Below are 23,354 nucleotides of genomic sequence, written 5' to 3'. Positions count from 1 at the left end.
TTTATTTAATTTGTAAAGTCTAGTTTTTAGCACACAGAAAAGTCAAAATTTGTGTTATTTATTGGTTAAGATCGGTGGGAGGTTGGATGTTCTTGTTCTCTTTATTTAACATTATGTTTCAGAATAATATTTGATATATGGAAAAGTTACAAAGATTGTACAGAGAATTCCCATTACATTAGTCTGGTGCTTTTGCCACTTCCACAATTGCCCCTCATACCAGCTCTTGATAACCTCTAGTATATTTTAAAATTTCTGTGAATTTTCTTATTCTAGGTACCTCATATAATTGGTATTGTGTTCTCCTTTTGTGTGTAATTTCTCTTAGCACAGTGTTTGAGGTTCATCTCTGTTGTAGCATGTTAGAACTTCATTCTTTATGATGGCTGGAAAATATTTCATTATTTTCATGCCATTTTGTTTATCTATTGGTTTTGTTTATGTACTATTGTTTATATATATGTCACATATACATTAGTATAGATGTGTTTATATAAAGCATTTTGTTTTTCTGCTATTTATGGCTAGTGCTGCTTTAGAACATACATGTAATGCTTTTCTTTTTCTTTTTCTTTTTTGGTACCACTGAACCGCATCCCCAGCCTTTTTATATTTTATTTTGAGACGGGTCTTGCTAAGTTGAATAGTGCCTCACTAAGTTGCTGAGGCTGGCTTTGGACTCCCAGAACTCCTGCCTCAGCCTCCCGAGCTGCTGGGATTATAGGCGTGTGCCACTACTTTCGGCTGTAATGCTTTTCTTAATTGTTCCCACATCTTATTAAGGTAATTAATTTGGTGTAAAGTGTATATTAGAGAATTATTTAACTCTTGGAATAAAAATTTGAAATCGATGCTGACCTATTAAGATACAACTTTGATCCACTGTAATTATGAGGTAGTCATATCAGTATTAGTATATGTTATCCAAAAATTAACACGAACATTTTCTTATTCTGGATATGATATCTTTGGCATCATTGCCTGTTCTTCTTGATTAAAATGAAATAATCTTATTGAGTAAATAGTGGTATGTAATTTAAAAATATCGTCTTTTAACTGTCTTTAATATAGTTAGGTGTGTTCTGTAAAATTGATGTCAACTCCCCGAATCTCTATTATTTTCTTTCCTTTTTTTCTTCCTGTTCTCTGTATTCTCTTGAGGGCCTCTAGTTAATTTCTGTAGGGAAGAATATGTTTAAATCTATATCTGTCTCTCAGGTTTACATGGATTCTTTTTCGTTTACCCCAATATACTATGTCTAAAAAATTATAATAGATATAGTTACTCATTTTCAAAAATTTGAAAAGGAGCATATCACAATTAATGAAAGCATTTGTAGAATCTCATATTTGTACTGTATTTCTTTTTAATGTGTACATATCATTAATGTTTTAAGATGGCTCTTATGAGAAAATTTTCCTGTCTTTAGATATATGAGTACATAAAGATATCTTAATTTGGATCATGATTGATTTATTTAGAACATTTCCATCCTTTTTAGTCATTGGGAGAGTTTTTAGTTTGAATATAACAGTGCAGTTAGCATACTCATTGAAAACATGTTTGTATGCATATGTCCCTGACAGTTTCTTTTATTATAAACTGAAGTTATTAGAGACTTGGTTTGACTTTTTTTTTTGGTATTTATTTATTTATTTATTCGTTCATTCATTCATTCATTCAGTGTCTTGAATACCTGAAGAGAGTGAGGAGTAATTGCCAGGGGTAATTAGACCGATATTAAACAGATATTAGTCACATATTCACACTTCATTCCTTCACACTTTCTTCATTCTTCCTACTGAAACACATAAGCTTCCTGTGCCCTGCTATTATGCACCATTCTTTGCCTTTTGTTCAGCACTTTTTGTTTACTAGGATTGGGTTCTGTTCATTTCTCTTTTATTGGATGATTTTCATTTTTTTCTCATTGTGCTGGAGGTTAAACTCAGAGCCTCATCCTTGGTAGGTAAGCACTTTATCACTGAACTATGTGCCTTGCCCTCACTGGATAATTTTAATGAATTTTAGTGTTTGCAAGATGATTCTGCCCTCTTGATCTGCTTTTCCAGCACTTTGTACCAAATACAACTGCATACATTCCTTCACATTTAAATACCTATTAATCATATCTCATCTACTTGTTATGTTATAGATAACAGTGTTTTTTTGTATAGTATTGTTTTTTATATTATTGTCTTTTGATAATGATAGTGACCATTACCTGAGTACACTTTAAGTGTTTAACATGTGTAATAATGGTTTTTATGGAAGTAAATTCTAATTTGATCTCTTAATTTTTCAGATCGGGTAATTGAGGTCAAATACACTCAGTAACATTGCTCCCAAATGTCAGAGTGAAGACTCTCTCTCATTATCAATGATGCTTAAGTTGGAGGTAAAAGTGAGGTCCTCTTCAATTTCTTGTGATGATTGTGCTTCTAGGAATATCAGCAAAGGAGAAACAGAAAAGTTTATAGCATAGTAACATTATGATTAACTGCTAGTAGAACACTTGAATGTATCGATTATCTCCACATTTGATTTTCAAACCAGGCAAGTACATACAGAAGTGACCTTTATTGGGTGTTTTGTTTTGTTTTAGTACTGGGGGTTGAACCCAGGGATGTTTTACCAATGAGCTAATACCCCAGTTCTTTTCATTTTTATTTTGAGACCAGGGCTTGCTAAGTTGCTGAGGCCGACCTTGAACTTATGAACCTTCTTGCTTAGCCTCTTGGTTATTATAGGTGTGTACTACCTTGCCTGTAACAGAAATAACCTTTAAAACGCCATTTCTTCCTCAATGTTGGTTCATTTTTTAGGAATAGTCAGACCTGTAAATAATTCTAATTGTGTCTAATTGATTCAATCATCTCACCAACTCCAATGTTAACTGTTGTTTTCATTACATTTCAAAGATAGGACATCAAACAAATGGAAGTTTAGAACTTGGTCAAGAACGGCTAGCTACTGTAAGCCATTTTTGAACCCATGTCTTATGGAGCAAAAGCACAACCTTTTTCTGTTTTTTTTTTTTTTTTTCCCCCCTGAGCGGTATTGGGATTTGAACCCATGGCTCATGCATGGTAAGCAAGCGCTCGACCACTGAACTGCATCCCTAGCTCCTCTTTTTGAAAAAAAACTTCAATATCAGGTTTTGGTAAGTTGCCCAGGTGACCTCAAACTTAGTCCTATTGCCTCAGTCTCCTGAATAACTGGACTGATAAGTAACCTAATTCTTAATTGTTCCAGTTGTTGTATAGTGTCATCTTTGGACTTTTCTAGAATCCCTTGATGTTGCTGCTGTTTCTTCTCATGACGAATGTCTCTTATAAACACGTTTTTGCAGCTTAACTTCACTCCATGTAAGAATCTTTTTAACATGAGACTTGTTCCATAGGGTTCCATTGGCTTTGCAAGTTAGAGGATTGCTTTTTGATTCTTTCGTTTGGCTATTAAGACAGATTCTTAGAGGAGTTTACCTGCCATTAAGTCAGCTGTTTTGTCCTAGATGTTTCTTTCCACATTCAGTTCCCTTTACCTTCAGGTCTTCAGCCTCCATTTAACTTCCTATCTTATGCACTGAGCATTGCAGAATTATGTCAGATGAGGAATCATTCCATCAAGTAACCGGGAATATTGCTGTGAAGAGGTCTGTCTTTTTGTAAGAGGGGTGAGTTTTAATTCATTTAAGCTATAGAACAAGTCATAAATTGTAATGCATTGCTTAATTGTCTTATTTATAAAGAAAACCCATTAATAATATAACTATTATTCCAAACCAAACATTTTATGTCTATGTACCTGTTTATTATTATCTACTCTAGGCCTTGTACATAGTCTCTTCTCCACATCCTCTAACGATTTTATTATTAATATTAATATCACATACATTGTACAGATAAGTGTGAATTTGAGAGGAAATAATTTGGACAAGATCCGAATGCCCCTGCCTCCCTCCTTTTTGTACTAGAAATTGAACCCAGGAGTGCCTAACCACATCCCTAGGACCCCCTCCCCCCCCTTTTTGTGGTGCTGGGAATTGAACCCAGGGCCTTGTGCATTCAGGGTAAGCACTCCACCAACTGAGCTATATCCCCAGCCCCCCTAGCCCCTTTTAAAAATTTTATTTTGAGACAGGGTCTCACTTAGTTGCTTAGTGCCTCACTAAGTTGCTGGCTTTGAACCTGTGATCTTCCTGCCTTGACCTCCTGACCCACTGGGATTACAGGTGTGCACCACCACACCTGGCTCAGAATGCCTTTAAGTTATGGTTTATATTTAAAGGCCCAATTCATAGCATTTTATATAGCCCAAGGAAGCTTCAAATTGTTTAGAATGTAACTAAGGAAAAGAAGTGTGGATAATCTTCATATACTTAAATTTCCCAATATTTGCCTAATAAGATTATATATAAATACTGACATACTGAGAGAGTGCTCCGTAGTGATTTAGGGAGCCCTTGGTAGGTTTCCCCCATTTATCTTTTTTTTTTTTAATTTTTTAAAATTTTTTAGTTGTAGTTGGACACAATACCTTTATTTTATTTATTTATTTTTATGTAGTGCTGAGGATCAAACCCAGGGCCTTGCATGTACTAGGCTAGCACTCAACTGCTGAGTCACACCCCCAGCCCTCCCTCATTTATCTTTAGCCTGATACAGTATCTCCAGAGTCCTCTCATTATCCCAGTGCCAATGGAAGTTAGAAGTTGCTTTGTTTCACCCTGAGCCCTGAGCAATGCCAGACATCACAGATTATAATCATTTACTGTGCCATTGGATGCCTAATGTCCCCTTATACTAAACCTTAGCTGGGAGGCAATTTCCCATATAGTGAGTAAGGTGGTATGACAAGAGCTGATTTGGCATTAGACTTTGACATTTTGTGCAGCCTTCTGCTTCTTCAGAAGACCTGTTGCATCTTTAGAAAATTGATCCAAGTACTTTGGGGCCACTGCTACCCCATGTTCTGGGTTTGGCAGTACCCTTACAGAACCTCAAGGTAAAGGGTATGTGGTTTGAGAAGGGAAATATGCAAGTCCATAGTGTATGGTATGAGCTCAACAGATTACCTGATTAGGCCTCATCAGTTTTTAGGTGTGACCACTGAGACCTGGGGTTTAGTGTGGCGTGGCTTCTGTAGGCTTCTGAGAAGTAGATTCAGAATTCAAGCAAACTGCATTAGCCCATCCGATACTTTTCCTTTTTGAAGTTGAAGGGTTTTAAGAGTCTTAACTTCTCATTTATTAAGTAACAGAAGGGAAATAGTAGGAGCCAGATAGTGAATTGATAATATGTGGGTAGGGAGGATAGCTAGGGGTGGGAGCCTAAGGATTTGGGACAAGAGGGAAAGATGATCCATCTGGAATCTGTTTCAGAGAAGAAAAAGCTGCATAGTGCTTTGAAGACATTGAGCATCATTCCAAGAAGAAACATGATCTCAGCAGTCATCTTCAAATCACCCCCAATCCTGCCCCCATCTTGTTGAGAAAGCATAGCCCCACTTTTACCTATTTAATGCTGGTTTTATATATTTCGTGTGTGTGTGTGTGTGTGTGCACGCACGTGCAGCAAGCTGAAACATTGAGTAAGGGAACATTCATTTAGTTAGCTAGAGCAGAGTAGAAGGGAGTGTTTTTCTTTGTTATTGGAATGTGGTGCCAAGGGAAGCAGCAGAGGGGGAGGTACTTGGGAAGGAGCAGCATGGGGGAAGGATGCATATCCTGTAGAATCAGTGGTCACAGGTTTTTATAAAACATCAACTGTTCCCCACCCCACCCCCAGTGATAGTTGTAGTTCTATTGCCTAGCCCTATCTAACAAGTATTGTGGTTAGTAGCAGTGACTTTGAGGAAAAAATTACTCTTTTGCAACTTCCCATTTCACTTCCAACTTGGTCAGTATGCTAAGTAAGAAGTTCCAAGTTGTGATGGCAAAATTATTATATCCAGACTTACTCTCTTCCCCTTCCCTAGCTTCTAGTGCCTTATTTGGTTTGATGTGCTCCTGTGTCCTATCAGTGCTTTCTGAGTACTTTTATGTTCAGTTTCTGGGTTGATGGGATAAGAGAGAGAGTAAGGCTAAAATGGGGAAGTTGGGCTTTGTTAAAATCTTAATGATTTCTTGTGGATTTCACATTTCAGAAGATACTATTATACAACTAAAGATATTAGGGACCCTCTGCTTCAACAACTTGGCTTTAAGTATCCCTCATTTCCCATGTTTTACACTTGATATGTTTAAGAAAAGTTAACTGAATAGTTTCATTGATCCCAGAACTATATTCACCCCAAAGAGGAAGCCAATCCTTTTCAAAAAAGACGCAAATACCTCCATAAGATGATAAATACCAATGTCCATTTTCTCCCCAGGGAATAGTACACCATTTAAACTAGGCCCTTAGTCACCTATATGTAGTACCGGTGAAACTCCAGGTGTCCCTTTTTATGGAAACTAGAAAGGGTATCTTTATCTTAATCCTGCTTCTCAGAAGCTTCTGCTTTGCACTGTGGGGCAAGTGCCCCAACACATGCTACTATTCTGATCTCTTCATGTTTATTTTGGGGATTTGTTGCATATTAGATTTTAAGTTAGTACAGTAGTGCAGTTTGTATTTTGAGTTAGGGGGTCTTATCTGGGATTCCAAAATAAAAGATTTAAGAAATTCCATGTCTTGTTAGGACCAAGTATGTGGTAAAGATTGTAGCGTGATGATTTTGTACCAGAAGGATTCTTGTGTTCGTCAACCTCAATGTCTGCAAAAAGTTTTTCCAATGAAGAGAACAAAGAATACCCCTCAATTCATCTGGAGGAGGAATGAGCCTGAAAATAGCGCCCTCTGCTTGTGCTGCACATAGCCAAATCAGCTCTATGATGCCCAGAAACATTGAGAAAGGTAATCCCCGTACACTGCCAGATGGAATGGCCAGTGCAACTAGTGTTAAGTTATCAGTCTTTTGATTGGATGAGATATTTATTTTACTCAGTTTTTAGGGCCCTGAAAGCTTCCTTTGCACTTACCAGTTCAAATTCCTACACTACCACATGTTAAAAATAGTCAAGAAAACAGTGATTTATTTTAGCTTCTAAAGTTACATAGTGGCACTGGTAAATGAACCTACTTCAAAATCTTTTAATTTAGACCCTAGCTCATAAAATGTTTTCAACCAAAAAGGATTGGGTTTTATGCATGGGGTACTACATGTAGTCTGGGGGGTGCTTTCCCACAAGTGGGGGGGAATAAATACTTTTTTCTGTGTCCTTGGAGTGAGGGTGGGATCCACGTATATACTTACCTGTTTGGCTGTCTGCATAATGCGAAGGAGCCCCATGTTGCAGCACAGAAGATTTTTCATCGTTGGATGTTAAGGTTAGTTTTCTTTCATTGGTCCTTCTCTAACTTGGACTAAAGTGTGTAATGTAGAAATACATAGGTGTCCATGTTATTTTAACACAGAAATCTGGGACTTATCAGAATATTAAGTGTTCTGTGACAGCTAATAAAAAATCCAGAATTGCCTAATTATAGCACTTAATAAAGTGTTAACTAAGATGAACTAGACAGCAGAACTTTGGATGAGTGTTTACCATCACTATCAGAAAATACACAACAGTACTAAATCCTAAAAAGTCGATGGATTTTTTTTTTTTTTTTTAAATAGAAAGTCTTTGCTATCTTGTCCAGACTGGCCTCTATCTCATGGCCTCCTACCTTAGTGTTGCTTGGAATGCAGGTGCACTCCACTGCTTACTTTATTGGAATTCTTAATGATTTGTGCCCATTTTTACTTGCTTTCTGAAAAAGTTCTGATATAATTTTTTTCTGGTACGGAGTGCTCCTGCTCTTGGGGAACCATATGTTTGCCTATTGGTGAAATGATAGATCTAAGGGTAATTTTTCTGCAAGTGGGCACGAGATTGTTTATTAAGAGCAGTAAAATTTTTTGCCTCTTTGCCAACTGGGTACCATCTGTTGTGGTTCTGAAACTTCCCTTGGTTGGCTAGTTCATATTTGAACCAGTTAATAATTCTACTATGTTAAGTGACTTACTGTTGTCAAACAGTCTGTCGAGGACATAAGGTTAAACAGGCTAAGACTTAACGCTGGTAGTATAGCTAAGATTTCTTACCAGTTTTTCATAAATACTTGTGAAATATTTTGGCTCCTAAAGAGGAATATTGCTGCCCTATCCTGTTTTAATCATTGTGCATCTGCCCCTCCAATGTATTTAAAGGATACTACAGTACACGCTGCTTTGCTACAGAATTGCCAATATACACTGTTGGAGAACTACTATCCTGAAGTAGGGTAAATAACTTTAAAAAGTTAATACTCTACTTTCTAGCTTCATTGATATTTCAAATTGGATTTAAACCCAATTGACAGCTAAACTAGGCAAATGGAGTATTCTGGAGTAGGATTATAATGAGTTTTCCATTTTTGACTCCTGTGTGTATGGAAACAATGGAATACTTTCAAATACAGTTGCATGGGTTTAGCTTTTAGAAATAACTTGTATAGAAGTGTCTTCTGAAGTTTAAATCCAGTGTGTTTAGCAGTACATTGTTTTACTAGTAATAAAACCAAAAGGGCTTACTTTCAGGAGATGCATGTTCATACTCATTTGTACATAGTGATTGTCTAGTCATACTACCTTTCTAGGTGCACTGTCCTTCATTTACATTTAACTAATCCATCTAGCTAGTAGGCATTTTTATTTCCATCCTGTGCAATAAATTTGCTCAATAAGATGAAAGATTTGCCTGTTTTTTGTTTTTGTTTCTCCTTTAGTACTAGAGATTGAACCCAGGATAGCTTTACCACTGAGGTACATCCCCGACCTTTTAAAAAAATTTACTTTGCGACAATCTTGCTAAGAAATTTAGGCTGGCCTCAAACTTGTGATCTTCCTGTCTTAGCCTCCCAAGCTTCTGGGATTACAGGCATATGCCACCATGCTCATATTGGCACCTGGTTTTGAAATGGTAAACTACTAATAGGATCATTCATAGTCCCTATTGTAAGTTTCATTACCATATGTCAGTTTTGTGTGGGATATTTAGTCTTGTAATTTGAGAAACTGATAATGGATACACATCAAACTTGGTTACCTATACTTTGTCAAATGTGTTATCAACATTTGTGTTACTAATGTAAAGTCTTAAATTTAGCCAACTACATTCTACAGATTATACAAAGAACTCTCTAATTTCTCAGTTGCCACATTAGGGAGGACATTGTTTGCAAATTTCTAATACTTAAAAATCACAATGTATTAGGTTTCTTCTCTTCCATGGTCTTTTTTGTTGTTGTTTCTTTATCCTGGAGTTTTTTTTTTTTTTTTTTTTTTTTTTTTAAATATTTGTTTTTTGGGTGGACACAATATTCTTTATTTTATTTTTATGTGGTGCTGAGAATTGAACCCAGGGCCTCATGCATGCTAGGTGAGCACGCTACCACTTGAGCCACATCCCCAACCCAATCCTGGAGTTTTAACACAGGCCCTCTATTACTGAGCTATACCACCAACCCTTTTTCTTTTATTCTTTTGGTACTAGGGATTGAACTCAGGGGCATATTACCACTGAACTACTTCCTCATCCCTTTTTATTTTTATTTTGAGACGGGGTCTCACTAAGTTGCTGAAGCTGGCCTTGAGTTTGCAATACTGCCTCTGCCTTCAGAGATGCTGAAAATACAGGCATGTCACCACTAGCTATTAAAGGCTTTTGAACTAAATTATTCAATGTAAATGTATTTTCATAATTTATGTACCTGTATGCTTTTTAAATTTTTTGGGGGAGGGGGTTATTATTCTTTTGAATTTTTGGTAATGTTAGGTAGAATTTCACTACCAGTCATATTTTTAACATGTCTAAATCTCAAACTTGGTTCTACATTTTGAAGAAAATACGCATTACCATGAATCGTCGAAATGGGATTGTTCTTCATCCTGCATTGCCTCCATTGGCAATATTGAAAACAAAAAATTTATCGATAAATGTATTTGTTGAACAATATATTAAAAAATATGTTGAACAGTCAACATTTAAATGTAGAGGTATATATGCTTTGGGTCCTTTAGCTTCAAGATTTCGTAACAGCATTTGGTTTATTACTATTGTGATTCGGAAGTAATTTTTCACCAACTGTAGCCCATCATTAGTAGTATGTGTTTTTCCTGTCATAAATGTACATTTCAAGTTCGGAGCTCCTTTGGAGTAATGAGCCGGAAATTTTGTACTCAATTTGCCCATATAGCAGTGTTATTTAACTGGAGATAGTCTAAAATTGGGAATCCAAGTTTGGTTCTAGTTAATGGGAATCTTCATACAAACTTTTTTGGTTCTCATATTGTGTGTCGGGGCCATTTGTTAATTCCAATTGATAATAGGGAACTAAAATGATGTGCAGTTTTCGTAAGTTGCTGAATATTGGTCTTTTCCAGATTTGTCTTTGAATTCTTTTTTTTTTTTTTTTAAAGAGAGAGAGAGAGAAAAAGAATCTTTTTTAATATTTATTTTTTAGTTTTCTGCGGACACAACATCTTTGTTTGTATGTGGTGCTGAGGATTGAACCCTGGCCGCACGCATGCCAGGCAAGCGCACTACCACTTGAGCCACATCCCCAGTCCTGTCTTTGAATTCTGACCACATAGTATACCTAACCAAAAATCCTGTTGTACTCAGTATGTACCATGTAGTATTTTCTTTCTTTTTTTTTTTTTTTAGATGGTTGGAAGTTCATGTGTACTCTGGAAGGTAGTTCCATTAGTAAAACAGTTTAATGGCTGAGTGCTATGAAGCCAGAAATGGATTGAAATTGGTAGAGAACTTTTTAGTTTTTATAGTCTAATTTTTTTTAACTTTTAAAAAAATGCCTCTATTTTGTTTATTTTTATGTCATGCTGAGGATTGAACCCAGTGCCTCACACATGCTAGTCAAGTGCTCTGCCGCTGAGCTATACCGCCCCAGCCCTTATATTGTAATTTTTAACTGTCATTTTTTATTGTTTTAATATGCTATTATATTAAGACAGTTACACGTCTTTAAGTCCTTTTTTTTTTAATATTTATTTATTTATTTTTCGGTGGACACAACATCTTTGTTTGTATGTGGTGCTGAGGATCGAACCCGGGCTGCACGCATGCCAGGCGAGCGCGCTACCACTTGAGCCACATCCCCAGCCCCGTCTTTAAGTCCTTGTAAAAGTAAGAGCCATGTAAATTAACTTAGTAGTATGTTAACTAGTATTGACATGTATAGATTTGTAGTAAGACATTTTTCCTACTTCGTGATGCCCCTGGCACAAGCATTGTATCAGAAATTGGTCCCAAATTTTGTTGTAGAATTTCCACGTGATTCCACTAGTGTGTTAAGTATCCTTTATTATTGGGATTGAACCCAGGGGCGCTTAACCACTAAGTCACATCCCCATCCCTTTTTTAAAAAATATTTATTTTTTAGTTGTAGTTGGGCACAGTACCTTTATTTAACTTGTTTATTTTTGTATGTGGTGCTGAGGATCAAACCAGGGTTTCTCACGTGGGAGGTGAGCGCTCTACTGCTGAGCCACAACCCCAGCCCCCATCCCTTTTTGTATATTACTTAAAGACAGGGTCTCAAGGAGTTGCTTAGGGCCTTGCTAAATTGCTGAGGCTGGCTTTGAACTCACTATTCTCCTACCTTAGCTTCCTAAGCTACTGGGATTATAGGCATGCACCATTGCACCCAGCCCCTGGCCTAGTTTTTAATGGTAACTTTATCTAGTAAGGAAAATTGCTGATTGTACTTTTTTCAAAATTTCTTCATTGTTTTTTTTTTTTTGTTTGTTATTTTTCCATGCGAACTTTAGAAACCGCCTGTGAAGTGTTCATCACAAATATCATTTGTTTTTCAACTGAAACGGAATTGAATTTATATAGGTTAATTTTGAGAGGTATCATTTTACCATCTTCCATATGTTAATGTGGTATGTCTTTTTATTCAAGTCTTTATGTGTTTGTATTTATATTCTACTTATTACCTTCAATATTTCTTAGTTTTTGAACGAAATAGACATCTTAGGAACTACAACTCTGAGATGTAGAAGATGTCATCTGCATAGACTAGGGCTCATTGAAGGCCATTCAGTATGTTTTGAGATTGATGTTACCATTTCTTCTAGAAGTTCCAAGGAATATTTTATAAATAATATTTTATAAATAATATTTTATAAATAAGTTCCTTATTTATAAAAATATTTTATATTCCTGGTTTGGGTAAGTGTACAAGTGTGAGCTAATTTTAGGAAAATTGCATAGTGAGCCATTTGTTTTGGTAATGTCAGCATCCTCTTGACTTTTATCTTTCCATGTAGAAGTACTTCCTTCATCCTGTAGTTTCCTGGAGATTTAGAGCTCATTGTCAATAGGATTTGTAGCACTTGATGATCTTTATATCTTCTAATAGAGAGCTAACTGGTTGTCTTCCTGGAAAGTATTTAGAACTAAGGAGGTAAGAATTCTATTGTGTTTGATGGTTTTATTTCTGTGTTAAGGACAATTCTGATAGGAGTTAAAGGACTTGCATGATACAGAGAGTGATCTGACCTTAAATCCTCTGAGAATCATCATAGGAATTAGTACTGTTTATTTTGTAGGGAAGAACTCAAAAGAGTTAAGTGCTGTGTTTTCAGGTCAGGGATGGTTGGATTTTGCTGCTTTTTCCAGGCAGTTGTAATTAATAGAAAAGTAGATTTAAGAACTGTTTAGCTAGCACAGTGGCATACCTATAATCCCTGCTGAGGCAGGAGGATCTTAAATTCAAGGCCAACCTTAGCAACTTAGTGAGACCTAAGCAACTCAGTGGGAAAAGGGTTGGCGATGTACCAAAGTGGTTACATATCCCTGGGTTCAATCCTTGGTACCAAAAAAAAAAAAAAAGAGATCTATCTAAAGATTCAGAGACTCTGAAGTGATACCTACAAATTTAAGTGACAACTTTTGATCAAATTTGAGGATTTCCTTGTATGGAATTCTGATTTGTATTACACGCACTTGAAGGTCACTTTTTTTTTTCTCTCTGTCTCCTTGTGGTGCTCAGGATGTACCTAGGGACTTATATATGCTGGGCCAGTGCTTTATCAATGATCTGCATCCCCAGCTCTGAAGGTCACTTTTTTTAAATATATATTTTTAGTTGTTGATGGACCTTTATTCTATTCATTTATTTATATGCGGTGTTGAGAATCGAACCCAGGGCCTCACACACGCTAGGCAAGTGCTCTACCACTGAATCACAACCCCAGCCCCTGAAGGTCACTTTTATTGCTAATATTCTTTGAAGTTCTTAGTTGGTAAATGAAGCTGCCTTGCATTGTATGACTGCTTCACCTGCTCCTATTTAAATTACCATCACAATCCCCTTAGGCATCCTAAAAGGTAGAATAAATTTAATAAGGTAGCATGTAATTAATGACATTGCATGTTTTTTTTTTTTTACTTCCCCATATTTCTTAATCTCTGAGAGTAATTCCTACTCTACAGTACTTTATTGTTTGTAAAAACCTTTTATTACATGGTTTTTCTTGGCCCTTACACATATCTGGTGAAATAGGAAGGGTAGAGTCCACCAGTGTATCTAATTTGTAAATGGAAGATAGTCTTGGAGACTACTTGGATTATCTCTGATAAGAGATCAGTGAGATTACTCCTTATAATCTTCATATTTTGGGGGAAGCTTAGTACCAGAGTTTAAATGTGGATATTTTGTATACATTCTTTTGTGTTGGGAGGAGGAACGTTAGACTAGATAATCTTTTGGAATCCAGGGGTGGGAAGTACCTTCCTTGAATCCACCAAGTATTATAAACTTGATGGATTCTAGCTCACTATGTTAGACTGAGGGGCATTTTAGCAAACAATCAAAGGCATTAAATGTTTTAGGGATTTATAGTTCTAGGTAGCAGGTTGTTGGAGAAATTTGGGTCATGAGCTCCTTCTCTTTGGCCTTTTATGCAGTTTCTTTTCCTCCTTCAGGTCCAAGAGTCAGGTGGGAAGATGACCACTGGAGAATGGGTTATGTTACAAGTTTATAATCAGTTTATTATGAATGAGAATGAGGCCTTAGCCCCTGTCCACAGCTATAGAAGTCACTCTTTAGTCATGTGTCTTTGGTATAGGCTCAAAGTCATGATTCTGCTAATTTAGATTTCAAACCTCAAGGATAAATTTTGAAAACCTACTATCCCCATAGATTATTAGGTTTTAATCTGATCACAAATCCCTTTGTAAGAGACAATAAATGGTCTTACTTAGTGATGGGGAACTCCTTGAATCAACTTGTCTTATTTCTGAAACTTTGTAATATTGAGATAAATTTGTTTAATACAGCTTCAACAAGTTTATCATAATTATATTGTACTCCCATTCAAGAATATTGCTTTATTTTCTCCTGCATCTTTAGCTACTCTCCTCTTTGCTGCCTTATGTGCTGCCAGGGACTGTGCTGGGTGATGGGGATATGGAGATTAATTAGTCTCAGTCCCTGTGCTCAAGGAGTTCTCAGTTTAGTGAGAAAGATCATATATACACAGATAATTACAACAGTATGGTATGCTCTACAATGGTGGTATGTATGAGGTACTATGGAATTCAAAAGAAAAACACTTTAATGAGTCCAGAGATGCCAGAAGTCAGAGTAACTGATATCTTAAAAAAAGTAAAGATTGAACCACAGGTGGCACACGCCTGTAATCCCAGCCATTCAGGAGGCTGAGGCAGGAAGATCGCAAGTTCAGGGCCAGCCTTGGCACAATACCCTCTCTAAACAAATAAATAAATGGGACTGAGGATGTAGATGGTAGAGTGCCCCTAATTTCAATACTCAGTACCCAGGGTTGGGGGGTGGGTAGCAAATGTTTCCTCAGCAGAAAACAGGGAAAGGACTTTATATCAAAGTATGAACATTGGAAACAGAATGATGCGTTGGGGGAAACTGCAACTATTTTATGAAATTAGGCTACAAAGTTAGAAATCGATCCTCACATCATGCCATGGGTTTCATTGAGGGTGTTTCTAGAAGGGGATGCTTTTAATGATAACTCTGGTAGAAGTGTGAAGTATGTTCTAGAAGGTGTTGAAATCTGTACAGGGATATGAGTTAAAAGGACACATTAGTGGCTAAGTTGAGAAATAGGAGTTGGGAAACATATATAAGAGGATATAGACATAGATAATAGAATTTATTACAAAATTAGCATGGCAAAGAAAGTAAAGTACAGGGTTTTCTGACTTTGGCAAATGTACACTCCCATTCTCCCCATTCCTGGCCTTGATGAAAAATCCTCTTGTGTTCTTTGGTCCATAGCTTGGTGCACACATTGTACACAATTCTTTTTGGGAAACAACTGTATAACAAACATCGATTCTCAAGGAACCATATGAATAGCAGCAGCCCTTATATAAGTATTACTAAGTTCCTATTATTGTTCATAAGTATCAGACCTACTCTCACTGTCATATGTCTGAAAGTTTTTTTTAATTTTATTTTTTTAGATAAAAATATAGACTTTTGTTTCTAACCCCACTGAAGGAAGAATGATATTATTCGTTATAGGCTCAGTTACTTTACTTAGGGACTTAGAAATTCTTATACCTGCAAGTAGAAAAAACAAAAATACAAATACAACAGTTAAAAATCCAAATATATTAAGGGTTTTTTTTTTTCTTCCCCTCAAAGCAATATAAACATGGTGTTTTTAGGGGCATTTTGTACTTTTAAAGCTTAGGTCATTGCTTATCTTTGTGATTCCGAGAAGCACTTTCTGTGATTAGAATGATTATATTTTATTTTCTAAAATATTTATTTTTTAGTTGTAATTGGACACAATACCTTTATTTTATTTATTTATTTTTATGTGGCACTGAGGAGTGAACCCAGGGCCTCAAATGTACTAGGCGAGCACTCTACCGCTGAGCCACAACTCCAGGCCCTAGAATGATTATATTTTAGTAATATATATATATATATATATATATATAATTTTTTTTTTAACAAGGCCTTATATATATAACCTGCCATACTCTGGGCAATACGGAATGCAGAGTTAGTAATGTAAGCTCTCAGCAGTGAACTTTGTGGAGTGAGAGTCTCGGACTTGGGACTCAGACTTCTTTTGATACTTTACAATGTGGTCTTGAGCATGATTCCTTATCCCTCTAGGAGTTTGTTTCCTTTTATGGAAAATAGGAATAGAATTTCCTTTCAAGGATCTGGAAAAAGGGAGTGAAATGTAAGGAGATTATTTATGGCAATCATTTGAAATAGCTCTGGAATATGCTAAATGACATAGCAACATAGTTGTTGCTGATAATCGTTGACTACCACAAGGACTAAAAGATGATGGTTGACTATTGTTACTTTTTTCTAGTAATTAATGACGTTAGGGTTGAGAAAGAAAGGAAAACTATGATTGTTTTCAGTAGAACACTAGTATGAAGTCACTTCAAATTTTTCTCTCTGCTAGGAAGAGTAGGAAACCAGGTTAAGCCTTGAGTTCATGGTCTAGCCAGTGTAACCTACTGCCTTTGCTCATAGTACCAAATAGAAAGCTGTGGAAAAGTTGTGTTACAACTGAATAAAGGTTATCGTAAAGTGAGAAAAAAAAATTCTTTGGAGCTATTCAAAACTGAGTCTAATTCAACTGCTTACTAGTTATGTGATCTAATAAATGTTACTTAACGTCATTGAACCTCTGTTTCTTCATCCAATGATTAATTTTCAGGGGTTCCATGAAGATACCTGTAAAGTGTATATCATAGGCACTCTATAAGTTATAGCTATTATTGTTAGTTCTTGGGACACTCACCGCGTGACAGAAACAACAGAAGGCCCTGGTGCCTGTGAGGACTTCATGGATCCATCAGCAACCTGGAGTGGTGCTCCTCTGAAGAAATCCTACTCGGATGGATATAATACAACCTGCTAAGTGTCCTAGCACTTATCAGGTTGTATTATCATTGTCCGAGTCTATGGCTCTCGTCTACCAGACTAAATTCCATAAGGGCAAGGACAGTGCCTTATTCATCTTTGTATTCACAGTGCCTAATCCGGTGCACATTGTAGGCCTCATTAAATGTTTGTTGAATGAAAAAATGAATCATCAACAGACATTAATTGGGCGCCTGCTCTGTGATCTCCATGGGCTCAGCTTGTCCCCGCCAGTTGCCTACAACGTCCAAGCTCTTCAAAATGCTTACTCCTGAAGTTTACTCCTGTTTTCTAATTCTTGTGCTGAGGACTTATCTGTGTATTGCAATGATAGGAAATACACTTCATCTCAAGTACCATCTGCAGTTGACTATAATGCCTGCCTTGATTGTGTTTTATAAAAAGAATTCCCAAGCCAGGTCTTACCTCAGTGTGAAAGAGAGTTATAAATAATTAGTGATATTTGCTAAAGGTTGGCTAAAGTGGGGGTGGGACCTCAAGTGTTTCATATGTCATTTGATATTGTATACCTCAATTTTAGTCTTGGCTAATTGCAAATATTGCATGCCTCCTGCTGCTGTTATAATTTTTGCCAATTGCTTATTGGGTTGGACCAGAGAAATCACTGTTTGTGCAGGAGCCTCATCCTCACAGCTTGGGTTCTTTGGTTGGTATTCACAATTTTTCCCTTTCAACTTCCTGGTAGCTATCCACTTACCTGCAGTGGTAGGTAGTTTTCCACTTTCCTCTCTACCCAGTCACCATGCTCATAGTTCCTTTTTCTTATTTAGTGTACTTAATCATTAGTCTTCCATGAGAATCTTCTTTTTGTAGATGTGACAACCAGAATACAAATTAAAGCACCCCTTTCTGTGCCCTACAATGAGTTGTATAGTCACTCTTCTAATATGGGGAAAAAATGCAGTGTACTTTCAAGGCCATGGAGCAGGAAGAGGATGGGAGGGAATCTTTGTAGAAGTGGGAATGAGATGATAACAGGTGAAATAACATCTTCAATGATGATACACGTATTGGTTGAAGAATGAAACCTATGCTTTCTTAGAACATAGGTAGAGGTTTACCCTTAGATTAAAGGAACTACTACTTCACTAGAACATAGGGACAGGAGTAAGGAAGAGAACATGGCTGGTTTTTTAAGATTCATAATTATGAAGATGGATAATGGAAAGGTAGCTAACCAGGATTATGAACATGAAGCTGCTGGAACAGGAAGATGAGTAGTTGGGACTAAAATGAGTAATATCCAGGCCAAAAGGCTGAAGTTGGGCAAAACAACCAGAGCTTATAGTATATTAAAGTGACAAGTCTGTAACCAGATTAGAAACCCAGGAAAATATCAGTGGTTTTGAGCCACTGTCACAAGTAGTGTTTGGTTGCTTTGATTGATTGAGGAATAGATAGCTAGTAAGTGAGGAGCTACATGGGATTGGATTTCATTGCTTTTTGTCTAATTTTTTTGTGGTGCTAGGGATTGAAGGGCTTCACACATGCTAGACAAGTACTCTACCACTGAGCGACATTCCTAGCTCAGAAATGAATTCGAAAAATCTATAATGGGCATAGAAGGAGGTAAGGTCAGGAGTAGATTCAATCTGGGCACAGAAATGAAGGGTTTTAGTATAAAGAAGATGGAGATCTAGCACTTGGGAAAATTGGAATGATAGCACCTATAATCAGATTTTGGAGTGTTAAGATTTCAGAACTGGAGTGATCAAGATAAGATACCAGTGAAATGGATTTCAGGTGTGATTTATGTGAATGTTGAAGTCCCCAAGGTTTATAATGTAAGGAAGGCCTGAAATGTACTCTGGGCCAGGCACAAAAGCCTTCAATGACTACAAATGCTAGTGATGAGAGGTTGTAATGGGATTGTAGCATGAGTCTTAAAGAATAGTGACATTCCAGGTAACATTCCAGGTAATCCCTTTATTAAGTACCCATTCTGTACCTGCCAACTTGTTTTGTGCTATCCGTTTACCTCTTGAATCTGTCCCATTTCACCTGTGTGAGAATGTATAGCAATTCTTGTTAAACACAGTTAGAGAGGTTGCCGGACCTTAATCCTGCTGGAAATCTGTGGCCATCTTCTAATTCTTTGAAAATATAATAGGCTAGTCATTTTGGAGTAGCATAAAATTATATCTTTAGGTAGATTTCTTTCCTTTGACCTCGATTTATGTTCACTATATGTAACATGTTTTTGTTGACCATGTTCTATAAAGTACTTTGGTTTCAGAGCCTCTAAGGTGAAGGGAGAGCTACTGCTGCCCTGTGAAAAGTAAAGTACTTTAAAATATACATTGCACAACTAGAACAAGACATAGTTTTATTAATTATCTAATTCTGCTTTTAGGATGTAGTATAGAGAAAAGAAAGCTCACATCAATAGGTGAGTAGTAACCTGATCACTTAGTTAACGCTATTCTAGGTCAGGTTATATCCAGGTTATATCCGGTTTAGTGGCTTATGGTGTAGAGTTTTTCCATGATGTTCAGAAAGAGAACGGGAAATTGAAGCATAGAGATATCCTTATGGAATTAGAAGGTAAAGCAAAGGAGAAGAGAGATTGTGAACCTTTAACATGGCAAGTAGATTTTTCTTTTATGATTCAGTTTATTTGGGATATGATAAATGGCTTTTGTTAGCACAGGTCTGAACACCAAGTTTGAGGCTGAATTTGTTAGTGTTTCGGTGGGGAAGGTTCTTGTTAATCATTCTGTACCCATTCCCCACCTGATGTCAGGGTGGTCATTGGAGAAGTTATAGACAAGGACAGCATCTCCATGAACCCCAGCCCCATGATTTACTCCTTATGTTTCAACAAGTCATAAAATTACTGGATGGCCTTCTCTACTTCAATTTCTGGTTATGACTTGTTCAGATATTAGCATTTTTTTTTAGGACACATGTAAGGAAAGAAATTTTATGGAGTAATCGCTTTCCTCTGTTATGGATGAATGGTATAGGACATAGAAGGGAAAGTGTGATCAATCCCTAGAACACCCTTGATCACACCTTATGGTGCCTTACCCTGGGTCTGTCTAATTTCTTTATGGAGTCTTAGTGAAAATTTTGCTGTCACTAACCTCTGTCCATTTTTCTTCCCCCATCCTGATGAATTTCAGCAGGTCTCTCTTACTTTCCTTCTCCCTAGGCCATATCAGCTCCATTCTCTTTCTGGGAGGAGCTTTATTGTCAACTAGTGAATATAAAGAGAGAGGCAATGAGGACAGAAGAAGGCGAGGGAGGCTTTGGAATACCATGGTAGAGGAACAAATGCTTTGCCTTTTTTAGTGGTTAATGGACTATTAAGTTTGTATGGATGAAGGAAGGAAACCTGCAATCTCTGATATTGTGAGTGAATTTAGGAGTGAATTCCTTATTGCCCTTATGAATGGAGACAGGAAAGGTGAAAAGTGAGAGATGACATAATATGCTTTGCTTCAATGGAGTAGGCAATGAGACTTACTTCAAAATTGGAAATTAAATTGGAGATCTAATTCAATTGGATTGGAGAGTTGTTGTTCTTCCTTATCTCTGTTGAATAGAGATTTTTGTTAACCCAATTGAGAACCCACCCACAACAAATTTTGCAACCTAGAATTCTCTGTGGCAGGGTGTTAAAGGTACCTAGGACATAGTTCAGGAACAGTGGGCAGAATGGCTCAACGCAGTCCAAAACACAGTTATCTGGCAGAAGGAAAAAATATTGTCAATGAAAGTTCAGTCCTTAGAACTATTTGTCATTCCCCAAGGCATATTGGAGTATCTATGTTTTATATCTTATCTTTTAAGAAAAAACTGCTTCCAAGAAGGACTATAAAAGATTCTTTCATGGAAGAGAGAAGAGGGAAAACTACCAATTAAATAAGATTATAGCTTTTCAAGATTTTTTTTTTTTAAAGATTTCCTATGTGGGTCATGGAGATGTATTTCAGTATCACTTGTGGCTTACTAGTGCAGTTTAACTTTAACTTTTATGGTCTTGGAGTGATTCAGACACCTGCTCACTTTGTCAGGTATTTGTTAGTAGACTCAGGTACTTAAAGGAACAAGTTGACAACCTCCCAGTGGACAAGAGTCTGGCCTTTTGAGTGAAGTAGCAACTTTAAAAAAAATCATGGGATTGGCTAGATTGGGCTAGTCTTTTTTAAAATTTTAAGTAAAAAACTTTTTTCTTTGATAATAAAAGTAACGGATAGTCATCATTTAAATGATACAGTGAAAAGTATACATTAAAAAGTAAAGAACATGTATAAATTTATTAGCCATAAAACAATAATTTGTAACATTTGGGTTTATTTCCCTTAAAGTCTCAAAAACTAAGTGTATTTAATATAATTTTATAACAACTGACATTGTATATGTTTTTTCCATTTGAAAATTGACAAGCATATTTCCATGTCATTATTGTTGTTTGAGAAACAAAACATTAAGTGCTAAATAGTATATGGCTCTAACAAATTTTATTTTGATGATACCAGGTTGCTGCACATTTTGGATATTGCAAATATTGCTTATAAAATTTAAATGTAATGAATATCATTGTAAATTAATGTTTCTATGTATCTCTTTAAAATAAATTTCTAAAAAATTGGTATTATTTGGTTTGAATGATGAGAACAGTATTAGAACATCAATTCAAAGATGATGTTTAAATTGTTCTCAGTAAAGTTGTAGGGATTATATTCCTACCAGTCATGTACAAATGTGAATATTTCTTTACACATTCATCAAAGCATGGTTTTTCTATTTGTAAATCTCTACTCATTTGATAGATAAAAATGTACTTTTGTTGTCTTTAAAGTTTTATTTCTAATTTATGCACAGTAAACAACTCTCTGTATGTCATATAGTTCTATGGATTTTGACAAATGCATGTAGTCATGTATATTCCAATCCATTCAGTTTATCAATCCAATTATTCCAATCCAATTCAGTTATCAATTTAATAATTTTTATATTTGATCCATTTCTACCCCACAAATCTGGACACCATTGATTTGTTTCCATCCCCATGGTTTTGCCTTCATCAGAAGGTCATATAAATGGAATCATGCAATATGTGGACTTTTTGTCTGGCTTCTTATTCACTTAGTAAAATGCATTTAAGCATCACTCATGTTGTTATGTGTTTCATTGGATCATTTATTTGTATTCCTGAGTCATTTCATTGTATGGATGGACCAGCTCCTTATCCTTTCACTAACCAATGGACACTTGAGATAGTTCTAGTTTTGATGATTATGAATAAGTTTGCGATCAACTTTTAGGTACGAATTTTGTGTGAACAAAAATGTTCATTTCTGTAGGTTAAATGTGTAGGAATAGAAATGAGTATCAAACTATTTCCTAAATTGTTTTTATCAGTTTGCATGTTCACCACAAAAATACAAGCGTTCCAATGGCTCCACATCATTAGCATTACTTGGTATTTTATATATATGTGTGTGTGTGTGTGTGTATAATCATATATATATGTATATATATGATTTTTAGCTATCATGATTGAGTTTGCAGTTCTCTGAGGACATGTGGTGGTGTGTATGTTTTCATATGATTATCTGACACATCTGAATCTTTTATTTTTTTTTTTCCTCTTGAGACAGTATTTCCCTTTGTTGCCTAGATTGCTCTCAAACTGACAATCTTCTTGCTTCAGCAGCCCAAATAACTGGGATAGCAGGAATGCGCCACCACACCTGGCTTGTAAATCTCTTGAACACTTATTTTTCAAATCTTTTGTGCCACTTTTTACTGGGCTTTTCCTTTTCTTACTGTTTTTTATATATTCTTTGTATAATTCCTTTAAGATACATTATGTTGAAAAATGTTCTCCCAGTTTGTACCTCATTTCATTCTTTTAACACTACCTTTTTCAGAGCAAAGGTTTTCAATTTTGATGAAGTCCACTTTTTCACTTATTAACATTGTAGATTATGCCTTCTGTGTGACATGTAAGAATTCTTGTCTACTCTTTGTCATGAAGATTGTCACATCTTTTCATGTATTCATCTAGTAATGTTATAGTTTTACACTTATATTTAATATCTGACCCTTTAAAAGATACATAATTTTATTGACATCACATGGTTCATGAATTTTTTAAAAAAATGTTTATGGTTTAGTTGTAGTTGTCAGTACTTTATTTTTTAAGTGGTGCTGAGGATCGAGCTCAGGGCCTCGCATGTGCAAGGTGAGCTCTCTACCGCTAAGCCACAACCTCAGTCGGGTTCATGCATATTTTAATTTCAACTTACACTGTCCTAAATTATGAAGTGATTAAAATTACATCCAATTATAATATGTAGATAAAAATATAAAAAATGTTATTAACTGATCTGGAGGAACCTACT

At 36.1% G+C, this 23,354-nt stretch overlaps 1 long non-coding RNA gene across 2 annotated transcripts in view; it reads left to right on the top strand.

The window, feature by feature from the left end:
* Window positions 1-22,116, top strand: part of LOC124105084 (uncharacterized) — a 61,558-nt gene extending 39,442 nt beyond the window's left edge. Inside the window, exons 8-9 of one of the 2 annotated variants that reach the window (XR_009228425.1) lie at window positions 603-6,900; window positions 7,273-22,116. This is a non-coding gene — a long non-coding RNA (uncharacterized LOC124105084). Of the gene's footprint in view, window positions 1-602 lie in introns of both variants that reach the window. The other variant, XR_009228424.1, reaches the window with a different exon arrangement.
* The last annotated feature ends 1,238 nt before the right edge of the window (window positions 22,117-23,354 follow it).

The sequence above is a fragment of the Marmota monax genome, unplaced genomic scaffold, assembly GCF_021218885.2.
Source record: "Marmota monax isolate L192 unplaced genomic scaffold, Marmota_monax_Labrador192_F-V1.1 WCK01_AAM20220418_F8-fsc00192, whole genome shotgun sequence".
NCBI classification, from domain to species: Eukaryota; Metazoa; Chordata; class Mammalia; order Rodentia; family Sciuridae; genus Marmota; species Marmota monax.
The sequence above is the reverse complement of the archived record's forward strand: the minus strand, read 5'-3'. Positions and strand labels throughout refer to the sequence as shown.